The sequence below is a fragment of the Castor canadensis genome, chromosome 15 (assembly GCF_047511655.1).
Source record: "Castor canadensis chromosome 15, mCasCan1.hap1v2, whole genome shotgun sequence".
In the NCBI taxonomy this organism is placed as follows: Eukaryota; Metazoa; Chordata; class Mammalia; order Rodentia; family Castoridae; genus Castor; species Castor canadensis.
The window spans coordinates 58,489,074-58,501,663 of NC_133400.1; the positions used below are offsets into that span (position 1 = coordinate 58,489,074).

The window sequence follows — 12,590 nt, forward strand, 5'->3', positions numbered from 1 at the left end:
CTCCCTTACCACCCACTCCGCCCCCTCCCTCTCCCCCCACTCAATACCCAGCAGAAACTATTTTGCCCTTATTTGTAATTTTGCTGTAGAGAGAGTATAAGCAATAACAGGAAGGGTCAAGGGTTTTTGCTGGTTGAGATAAGGATGGCTATACAGGGCATTGACTCACATTGATTTCCTGTGCGTGGGTGTTACCTTCTAGGTTAATTCTTTTTGATCTAACCTTTTCTCTAGTACCTGGTCCCCTTTTCCTGTTGGCCTCAGTTGCTTTTAAGGTATCTGCTTTAGTTTCTCTGCGTTAGGGACAACAAATGCTAGCTAGTTTTTTAGGTGTCTTACCTATCCTCACCCCTCCCTTGTGTGCTCTCGCTTTTATCATGTGCTCATAGTCTAATCCCATTGTTGTGTTTGCCCTGGATCTAATGTCCACATATGAGGGAGAACATACGATTTTTGGTCTTTTGAGCCAGGCTAACCTCACTCAGAATGATGTTCTCCAATTCTATCCATTTACCAGCAAATGATAACATTTCATTCTTCTTCATGGCTATACACAATCTATCCATTGTGTATAGATACCACATTTTCTTAATCCATTCATCAGTAGTGGGGCATCTTGGCTGGGGAAATCTTTCTATCTTCTCTAGTCTTCTTCAATTTCCTTCTACAGTGGTTTGTAGTTTTCCTTGTAAAGATCATTCACATCTTTTTAAAAGTTATTTCTAGATATTTGATTTTTTGAGGCTATTATAAATGGAATTGTTTTCCTATATTATTTCTCAATATCTGGGCTACTGGTTTTTGTTAGTTGACTTTGTATCCTGCCACTTTGTTGAAGGAGTTTATGGTGTTGAGGAGTATTTTTTTTGGGGGGAGGCGTCTTTTAGGTCAAGTTGCTTGCAAATAGGGATAGGTTTGACTTCGTTATCTATTTGTATTCCTTTTATTTCTTCTTCCTGCCTCATTGCACAGGCTAGGAATTTCAAGACCATGTTGAATCGGAGTGCTGAAAGTGGGCATGTTTGTCTCATTTCTGACTTTAAGAGAAATGGTTTCAGATTTTCCCCATGAAATATCATGTTGGCTATAGGTTTGCCATATATAACCTTTATTATGTTGAGGTCCATTCTTTCTTTTCCCAGTTTCATCAGAGCTTTTTTCATGAAGTGAGGTAGAATTTTATCAAAGGCTTTTTCTGCATCTATTGAGATGATCAAGTGGTTTTTGTCTTTGCTTCTATTAATGTGCTGTATTACATTTATAGATTTGTGTATGTTGAACCACCCCTGCATCCCTGTGATGAAGCTGACTTGGTCATGGTGCATGATCTTTCTGATGTGCTGGTGCATTCTGTTTGCCATTATTTTATTGAGGTTTTTTGCAAAGATGTTCATTAAGGAAATTGGCCTATAATTCTCCTTTTCAGTGTTGTCTTTATCTGGTTTGGGGATGAGAGTAATATTGGCTTCATAAAATGAGTTAGGTAGTATTCTTTCCCTTTGTATTTTGTGGAACACTTTAGGGAGTGTTGGTAATAGTACTTCTTTAAAATTCTGGTAGAATTTAGTGGAAAATCTGGCAGGTCCTGCACTTTTCTTTTTTGGGAGACTCTTTGTTTCAGCTTTAATTTTATTTCATGTTATAGATATGTTTATGTGATTAATATACTCTTGGTTCAGTTGTAGTTGCTCATATGTATCTAGACATTTTCTATTTCTTGTAGTTTTTCCAATTTATTTTAATGTAGGCTTTATTTATTTTAATATTTAATTAATTTATTATATTTATTTATTTAAATATAAGTCCGTGATGATTCCCTGGATTTCCTTCGTGTTTCTTGTTATCACCCCTTTTCATTTTTGATTTTCTTTATTGGGTCTTTCCCCCCTCTTTTTATTCAGATTTGCCAGGGATTTGTCAATCTTGCCTATTTTTTCAAGGTAACAGACTTTTATTGCTTGATTCTTTATGTTTTTTATCTCATTTTTGTTGATTTTGGTTCTTATCTTTATTTCTCTTCTGCTTGTTTTATGTTTAGCTTGTTCTTCTTTTTCTAGGAATTTGAGAACATAGCAGCAGGTCGTTGATTTGAGATCTTTCTGTGTTTTTAGTATATGCATTCATGGCTATGAAATTTCCTTGTAGGACTTCCTAAGCTGTGTCACATAAGTTCTGATAGACTGCGTTTGCATTTTCATTAAATTACAGGAAATTTGTGATTTCCTTGCTTATTTCTTCTCTGACCCATTTGTCATTGAGCAACCTTCAGATGTTTGTGTGTTTTCGGCTGCTTCCATTGTTGTGTTCTAGTTTTATCACATTGTGATCAGAGAGTACACAGGGATATTTCAATTTTCTTATATTTTGAGACTTGCTTTGTGCCCTAAGATGTGGTATATTTTGAACAAATTTCCATGGGCTGCTGAGAAGAACATATATTTTGCCTTTGCAAATGGAATACTTTGTAGACATGTCTTATTTCCATTCAATCTATGATGTCATTTAGTTCTAGGATTTCTTGTAGTGTTTTTCGTCTGGATGACCTCTCTATTGGTGATAGAGGGATTAGCTTCTCCAACTACCACTGTGTTTGGGTCTGTATTGAATTTAAATTCTTTAGTGTATGCTCAATGAAGTTGGGTGCACTGACATTAGTTTCATATAAGGTGATAATTGTTATTTCTCCTTGATTATTACTCATTTTATTAGAATGAAGTGACCATCTTTGTCTCTTTTGACTTATTAAACTTTGCAGTGTATTTTATCTGATGAAAGTGTAGGTACTTCTGACATTTTTTAGGGGCCATTAGTTTGGTAAATCTCCTTTCACCCTTTCACCCTGAGCCAGTGTTTGTTTCTGTCAATAAGGTGCATTTCTGGTAAACAACAGATAGCCAGATCTTCCTTTTCATCCAGTTTGCCAAGTGGTGTGTCTTGATGGGGTTGTTGAGTCTATTAACATTCAGTGTTAATATTGAGAGGTATGTGGTTATTCCTGCCATGTAGTTGTTTTTGTTATTTAAGGATAAGTGTGTGCAGCTGACTCAATGCTACTCTAAGAGTATTTGTCTCTTCTTCTCATGAGATTTAATACTTCCCATCGTTCATGGTTATATTTGTTTGTGTGTAAGATTTCTTTCAGAATCTTCTGTAGTGAAATCTTGGTGGTCATATATTGTTTAGTTTCTGTTTATCATTGGAGATTTCTATTCCTTCATCACTTCTGAATTATAGTTTTGCTGGGTAGAGTATTCTAGCACTGAAATGTTTTCCTTTCAGTGCTCAAAATAGTTCACTCCATGCCCTAGTTGCTTTTAAGGTTTCTGTTGAGAAATCTGTCAGTATTTTGATCAGTTTTCCTTTACATGTTACTTGTATTTTCTTTCTTACAGACTTCAACATCCTTTTTTCTCTGTGCTAGCTATATTAAGGATAATATGCCATAGAGAGGTTCTATTTTGGTCAAATCTGTTTGGTGTCCTGGCTTCCTGTAGCTGAATGGGCAACACTTTTCAAGATTTGGCCAATTGTCTGCTATCGTTTTGTTGAATATATTACATATCGCTTTGTCATGTACCTCTTCTCCTTTGATGCCCATGATTCACAGGTTTTATCTTTTGATGGAGTCACTGACTTCCTGGGTATTCCTGTCATGACTCTTGATTGTTTTGTCTAAGAATTCTTCTGTTCCTTGTTTCATATCTATTTTGCCTTTGATCCCTGAGATTCTGTCTTCCACTTGTTCTAGTTTGCTGAAGTGGCTTTTCACTGTGTTTGAATTTGATTAAAGGAAATTTTATTTCCAGATTTCTGTCTGACTTTTTTTCTGAGATCTTCCATATCTTTGTTAAACTCCTCTATTATCTCTTGTGTAGTATCCTTTATTTTATATATCTCTTTACTTCATATATCTCCTCTGTTTCACTTTGAAGTTTGTTGCAATCCTCTTTGGGTCTTTTCAAGATTTTTATTTCTGATATTCCATGAGTTCATTATGTACATTCTATTTAATCATCTCTTGTAGCTTCTTCATGGATATCTACATGAGCTCATTCATGATTTCCTGTTTGAGAAATTTTTATGAAAATCATTCAGCCCATTGGTTATATTTATTATAGTTATGTTGGGGTTGGTAATTGGGTTTGCATTTTCTTCATTTCCCATTAAATACTCTAATGAACTGTTGGTCTTCTGAGGGGTAGAATTTCCTTGCCTCTCTTTCCCATGCTTCTTTTTTGTGCTGTGCTCCTATATTATCGGTTGGCTAGTTAGTGGTTTTAATCATCTGTTATTTTTCCATTGACTTAATTCCTGAGTTGTGACTGGCTTACTCATTAGCTAGATTGATTTGCTATTTCTGTCACTGACCTGAAAATGTAAACTCTCAATAACAAATTCACAAATTCAATGCCAGACCAGTTGTTTACATATTATATAGAGACTTATAATATTACTATATTGACACCTGAAACTGCCTGTAAACCTGAACTGTATTTGATAACTCTGGGCTTTGAATATCTATGTGCCTGTGTTTCATAAAACTTTTTTCTTATCCCCTACAATGGCTTTTCCATTCATCTGTATTAGGTCCCTTATTTGTCTTCATTATGCTCTCTTTGAGTCTTTGAACTCTGCAGACCCTTTTGTATTTTTGTAGTTATTTTTATCATTTCATGTTTGTGTTTGTGTGAAATATAATGCCAGTTTAGTAGAGTTGCTTGAAGTCCTTGATAGTGGGTCCTATCACTTAAGAAACAAACATGAACTGACAAGGTAAGCTTTTAAGAATTCAACTTGGAATAAGTCAGAATCCTATTTGAGTTACTATGAAGCCCTCTTTCATACCCATTGTTGCTGGTAAGAACCTTCTTCCCAGGAGCATGAATAGAGTTATTACCTGGTTCCTACAATGTATTGGTAATTCAGAGCTCAGTAACTATAATGACTGGCTATGGACTTCACTGAGAAGTGAGACAGGCTGAATACATCACAGAGAGCATACTACAGAGATAAGATGCTGCCAAACTCAAAACGTGAGTTAAATATGTAAGGTTGACACAGTCTCTTCATTTATTGAGCTCAGATGTGTGTTTACTAGATGGCACACTATCCATCACTTTGTGATAAAGACTAGGATTTTTACATGTACCAAAGAATTTTAAATAGTATATTTTAAGAATTTCGTTAGTACTACTACCCAACTCCAGAATATTTTCATTGTAGCCAAAGAAACCATATTGTCATTATCAGTCCCACTCCATTTACTCCTTTCTACAGTTTCTGATGGTCACAAATTGTTTTACTCTTATATATTTTAGTCTTTTACCTCATTTGATATATGGTATTGGCATAGGAGTTAGGCTGTGAAATAACAAACGTGATGGCTCAGAATGATGTCTTGAATGTTGATAGTGATTCAAATCCTGGAATGGTGATGTTAACTAAATGACCTGTATACATACAGCAGAGTCTTATAGACTCAGAATCCCCAAGGCTACCTTTATCTGACCATATAAGACCAAGAATTCTACAATCCAACTTGTGGGAAGAGTTGATGACACATAGCATACTGTCCAGAAGTTGAATTATTAACACAGTTTTCCATGTGCACAGACTCTAATAAAACCTTGAGGTTCTGGGACCTCCAGAACAGTGCTTCTTGTTGACCCTTCCCACTCTCCCACCCAGAGGTGCAATTCTGCTTGGCTTTGCATTAGTAAACCTACTCCTGCTTAAGTCTCCTCCTCATTCTTGGATGAAACCAAGACATTTCTGTTCCCTGAACCTGGTGATCCAATTCGGAGACATATTTGGCAACCTATCCAGACAGGATAGCTTCAGTTCCAGTACTCCAGTCTCCAATCCTTTTCAACTCACTTCTTTTTCAAAGGTAGTTTGTCTCATACCTATTTTACTACCATGTTTCCATTGGGGTATGTAAAGAGCTAACAAAGGGTTGATAAGTGCTTTATCAAGTTTTTGAACATCATCCAACAATTTGTGAATCCTAAAGAGCCCCTCGAACTCCTGGTCTGCTTTTAATGGCTATCTCTATTCCAGTGTTGTGATCCTGAACTGCAATTGTTCCTTAACTTTCCCAGTTCCCATAGTGGCTCATTTTAAAAGCCTGCCTGTTCATCAGCAGATTAGGGCCACCCCAATAATCTGAGCTGTCTTCTAGTGGATACTAGGTGCTTTGTTTTTAAAACTGTCATTACTGGTTTGATTTGCTGTCACTAGATAGGGTGGGCCACCAAACTCTTCTCCTTTTGCTACATCCAGAGATCCTGCCAGTAACCCTCAGTTTGCCTCAGTCAAAACCTCCCCCTCTGTAGGTCTGCCTCTGGTGGCAGTATTCATGTACACAATGTGTCTTCAAGAACTGGAACTTCCCAAGCTGCAACTCTTTAATCCTCAGGATTACTCAGTCACAGTGGTCCTCTGCCTGCAGACAGTTTGCAGGCACCTTCTGTAACTTAATATCTCTGCCATTGGAGCTAGTTGCCTTTTAAATACTAGCATATGTATTTTTATTAGCATATATTCAGTGGGACAGTTACAAATAGCGTTACATTATACATTGGATAGATTACACCCACCATCTTCCCTCACACACACAACCTTCTCCCTGTTCCACTTAAAGCAATCACGAGAGATTTCATTGTCATGGACGCCATCAACAATATTCCCTCATGTTCATCTCCCCCATTCACCTTCCCCTCCTACAAATACCCCCCAACACACTGTACCTGTTTTACAGTCCTGTTTTTCATTATTACCTCTAGTAAACATCTGAGGAGTTTCTCAATGTATCCCAGCTGTGAGTATACTTTACTATAGTCAGTTCAGCCCCTTCTGTTACTCTTTCTTACCCTTTCTCTCACACAGAAACCTATTATTCAACAGCTTTCAGTGCATATAGCAATAGTTTCTGCCTGCACAGATATTATGTATTTGATATTGTTTACTCTCTATCATTCTCTCTTGTATTCCCAACTCCCCCGTATCAGTTCGTTTGTAATGAAATATGTTTTTGTATATAAAGTTATCATTTGGATGTATCTTCCACATATGAAGAACTTATGTAGCTTTTCCCCTCTGAACCTGGTTTAATTCACTAAACACGATGTTCTCCAATTCCATTCATTTACCATCAAACCACATAGTTTCAGTCGTGGAGCAGAAGCTTTGTCATCCCCTTCCTGCTGGTTAAGCTGGGGCTTGAGATGAACAGTGTTCCTTTACTGACTCTGTTGGCTTTTTGTTTTACACTAAATTTCAATGATCTTTTCCCTCATTGTTTTTCTCATGGGCTTCCTCTGTTTTGCCCTTGTGTATGATACCTCTTCTTTCTTTTCCACACTCTTATTCTTGATGACTGACAGAGAAAGCTTCTATTCCTCTTCCATCTTGCCCTCTGTGGTCTGCTTTACATGACTTTTTTTCTTTAAATAAACACCTTAACTAAACAAAACATTTTCTTTTCTTTTCTTTTATTATTCTTTTATTCACATGTGTATACATTGTTTGGGTCATTTCTCTCCCCTGCCCTCCTCCCCTAACCTTTCCCCCTTTCCCCTTCAGCTCCAGGAAGGTTAATCAGAACTTTTTTGAAGGAAGAAGTACAAATTGTCAAAAAACACATGAAAAAATGCTCACCATCCCTGGCCATAAAGAAAACAAAATGCAAATCAAAACCCACTGAGATTCCACTTAACTCCTGTTAGAATTGCTACCACTGAGAACCCCACCAACAACACATGATGGTGAGGATGCAGGGAAAAAGCGACCCTCACACTGCTGATCAGAATGTAAGCTAGTACAACCAGTATGAAAAATATGAAGACTTCTTAAAAACAAAAAATAGATCTGCATATGATCCAGCAATCCTACTCCTAGTGATAAACCTGAAGGAATGTGATTCAGGTTACTACGAAGACACCTGCACACCCATGTTTCTTGCAGCACTATTTACAATAGCCAAGCTATTGAAAAAGGCAAGATGCCCCACTACCAACCAAAGGATGAAGAAAATATGAAATTTTTACACAATTGAATTTTATTCAACCACAAAAAGAATGAAATTTTGTCATTCGCAAGTAAATGGCTGGAACTGGAGAACATCATCTTAAACAAATTTAGCCAGGCTCAGAAGGCCAAAAATCTATGTTCTTCCTCATATGTGGATTATAGACATGAAACAAATGCATAAATATTATTGGACATCAGTCACACACTAAGGGGAGACTAGTCACAGGAGGGATACGGAAAGGAAAGGAGACTAAAAACTTGAATATTGTTGACCTGCTCACTGTATAATAGCAAATATAGTAATCTTAAACTGGCAGAGGCCACTATGGGGAGGGGACTAGGAAGTAGTGAAGAGGTCTGCTAGAGATGAACCAGTTTGAGTTGTAATACACATAGACATGGAAACACCACAAGGAATCTCCCTCCATAGCTATCTTCATCTCAAACTATCAAAAACACCATGTTTTTCTTTTTATCTTATATGTTTTTTTTCTTCAACAATATTGAATAATCAGAGGGTGGATCAGGTTCTTCCCAGAGGTGGGAGGGGAGGCAGGGGTTTGCGGGGAAAGTGGCCCAAATAAAGTGGACACATGTAAGTAAGTGTAAAAACAATAAAATAAAAATTGAAAATTAAAACACCTCAATAAAAATGAGGAACCATATTTTCCACTCACAGTCTGTTTATGAAGAAAACTATTTAAACCTGTGTGAGAATATTCAGAAATAAATTTTAAAACTCTACATACCATAGTCTCTGCACTTGGGAGGTGGAAGCAAGAGGACTAAAGTTTGAGTTCAGCTTGGACTACATATTTATACCCTGTCTCAAAACATCAAATGAATAAATAAACCAGTAAATAATAAATAAATTTACAACCAGGGAGTTATGATTGTGTATACATTTTGAAATTTGGCATTGATCAAACTAATAAATTAGGAGCTTCTGTGCAAATTCAAAACAAAATTAAGATTTAGTAAACATTTATGATGCTTAAAAATAGACTCCCTTGAAATTTACATTTTTACAATATCTTATTTAATATCTATAGTTACACAATTTATATCATATATGATGTATAACCACCCTTAATATTGGAGATAGTCTTGCTGAAATGAATATATAATTTTCTTTCTAACTTAACAGAAAATGAAGTCTGTAATTTATTATAGCAGTAGTATTTTTGGTTTTTTATGTTTTGTTTTGTTTAAGTTTAGTTTAGGGTTTTTCTATTTCTGGTTCTTTTTTTTTGCAGTACTGGGTTTGAACTCAGGACTTTATGGTTGTAGGAAGGTTCTCTACCACTTGAACCCCATTTGCAGCTCTTTTTGATTTGGTTATTTTTCAGGTAGGTTCTTGCTTTTTCTCACTCTGGTCTCAGTTTTGATCCACCTATTTTTGCTTTTTGAAGTATTTAGAATGACAGGCATTTGCCACCAGACCTAGATTTTTCTGTTGAGATGAGCTCTCATGAAATTTTACCTGGAATGACCTCAAACTATGATCCTCCTGATCTCCACTTCTTGAGTCACTAGGATTTCAGGCATTAGACACTGGTGCCCGCATGTTTTTTTGTCTTTTTGAGATAAGGTGTTGCAATGTATCTCAGAATTCCTGCAAAATGTGATCCTACTGCATCAGCTTCCTGAATGCATACACACATCTGGCTAGTGGTTTGTATTTTTTATTCAAGTTCTGGTAAAGGAGATGAGCGGAAACAATGGTGGGAATTTAATGTTTTACCAGCCTCAGGAATCAGGGATCATGATAAATTCTTTACTTATGTAGAGTTGGTTTATAATGATTTTCCCCCCTGAGATTAGAATGATGACAAAATAGCAGGGCTAATGAGGAGCTTTGGATATTGTACCCCCAGGGAGACTGAGACTGTGTGATTCAGTCTGTAACCTCACTGAACACTTCTGCTACTGTCAGGAAGCACAACCTGAACCTCCCTTAGAGATGATCGTTTCTGCTCAGAAGTGCATTGACAACTTCACTTTGTTTGAACTTCCTGAGGACAGAAATTCCATCTTAACCAAACAGGTGAGATGCTGAGCTTCATTGCTCTTATGACAAATCAAGTAACAGAGGGTCCCTTAGTAAATGCCTTGGAAATGAAGGGAACTGTTTTATTAGAATTCATAAAGGGAAGCAATGAGAGACCATGCATGATATGATGAGAAGTAAGATACCTCATGCCACTCTTGTCAACTGTCTTTAATCCTCTTGACATATTTTCCTGTGTTTGAGCTGATACACACACAGGTCTCCCATTGATCCTCTCATATTTCCACAAGATCCCATTTCCTTCAGAACAGAACTCTGCTCCTTCCTGATCCTGACTGCTTTTATAAACCATTCTGTCATTTAATCCTATTCTTGTGCTCATGATGGGCAGGTGATGTGATGATTGTAATAGCTGCTAGGGATGCTCTAATTAAATACTATAAACTATGTGGTTTAACAAGAATACCTTCATTTTAATACAGTTTTGCAGGCTAAAATTAAAAGGTGGGGTTGTTTCCTACATTCTCAAGGTCTGCTGCTGTCCATACATTTTATTTTCTTTTCCATACATTTTGAGATTCATCAAAAACATGAAAACTCTAAATCAATCGACAGTTTCAGAATTTATTCTTTTGGAATTTATGGATGATCCAGGAATGCAATTCCTAATTTTCATCCTGTTCATCTTCATGTATCTTCTTACCATCCCAGGAAACCTGATGATCATCTCGGCTGGGTCCTCTGACTTCCATCTCCATACACCCATGTTCTTCTTTTTCTCAAGTCTTTCATAGAATGATATCTTTTTAATCATATGCACAATCCCTAAGATGCTAGTGAGCATTCAAACACAGAACCAGAATATCAATTACATAGGATTCTTGTCCCAGTTTTGCTTTGTCTTGCTTTCTGTTGGCATTGAAAAGTGTCTTCTTGCAGTAATGGCTTATGACTCTTATGTGGCCATATGTCATCCTTTGAGATATAGGATCATCGTGAAATCACACCTCTGTCTCATTCTGGTGATGTTTTCTCTATTAGTTAGCATTATTAATAACATAGTGATTTATCCAATGGTGTTACATTTGATATTCTGCACAGAATTTGTAACCCCATACTTTTTCTGTGAACTTACTCAGATTACCAAATTAGCTTGTTCTGATACTCTTATTGATAGCATACTGATATATGTTTCATCTTGCATATTTGGTGGTGTTTCTCCTTCTGGAATAATTTTGTCTAATGGTCACATTGTGTCTTCTATCCTGAATATGCCATCATCAGAATGAAAATATAAAGCCTTTTCCATAAAAGATTTATCAGAAGGAAAATATAAAGCTGTGGGTCACAACTTTGAGTTGTTTCCTTGTTTACATTAGCTCCACAGTTACAAATTCATCCAGAAAGTCTGAGCCAGCTTCAGTGATGCATTCCGTGGTTCCTCAAATATTGAACCCACTTATCTACATTTTAAGGAACAGGAATGTGAAGGAAGCCTTGAGGAAATTGTTTGGAAGATTAGTGTTTCCTCTATGATGTTTCATTTCTTTCAGATTAGGGTTTCTAGTTTCAAAGCATGAGAATTCCTGGTAGGCTAGAGTTCCGGACTCTTTTTTCAAAATGAGTAATATAATGTCCAGGTGCATTTTAACTTGGCTTGAATTATGACATTGTTTTTTGTCCAGCTCTATGCAGTTTGAAACACTTTGCCTGGTTTCAAATCATGGAATAGTGTTTCTAAACATGGCAATTGTTTTTGATTTGCACACTCAAAAGAAATTTCATTGTTGAAGGTAGACAGGGCCTCTATAAAATTTAAGCAAATCTACTATCATATCTTGATAATAATTTCCACCTGATCACTTGGTTAGATACATGACAATTGAATCCTTCAGCTAATCCTACTGTGGATCAGAGGAGCAGATGCAGACTGTGTGAAACCATTACTAAAACCTGTCTTTGTCAAACCACATGCTTCTGGGGTAATCATGGGATCCATCAAGTTCAGGGTTGTCCTCTGTAAAATAGCCACAATTAGATAATATCTGTGTCCAGAGATGATTGTGTTATATTTCAAATTGATTTGTGAGTATACCTTCAAGCTAATAAGAAAAAAATGCTAACATTAACATACTAAAAAATGGAGTTATCTTTTCTTTCAAAGACTCCAGAAATAAGCAATATTCTAGAACAGAGAGCTGAGCTTCATTCAGGTTTTCATGTTTAATCTTATCCTAGGACTTGTTCTCCTCCATGTCACATGGTGAGCACAATAAACACAGATAAACATGTCCTACCCAGACATGATGACAGACACAGAAACTGGAGGGTCTTTATCTTGGTCTATTATTGTTTAATTTTAATGGATCTTCTAGACTACATCACTGTTAGGGACTGAATGGTGGAATTCAAAATATGTCTATGTCTTTCTCTGTTATCTAGTGTTATCTTATATGACAGACAGGTGAATGGTTTCTCAAAGGGGATTTACAGAGTAGGAGCCGCTACTTATTATCTGATTGGGTTACAAATGTAGTCATGTTCCTTT

General features: G+C 36.5%; 1 pseudogene; it reads left to right on the forward strand.

The window, feature by feature from the left end:
• Positions 1-10,632: 10,632 nt before the first annotated feature.
• Positions 10,633-11,697, forward strand: LOC141417322 (olfactory receptor 7G2-like; annotated as a pseudogene).
• The last annotated feature ends 893 nt before the right edge of the window (positions 11,698-12,590 follow it).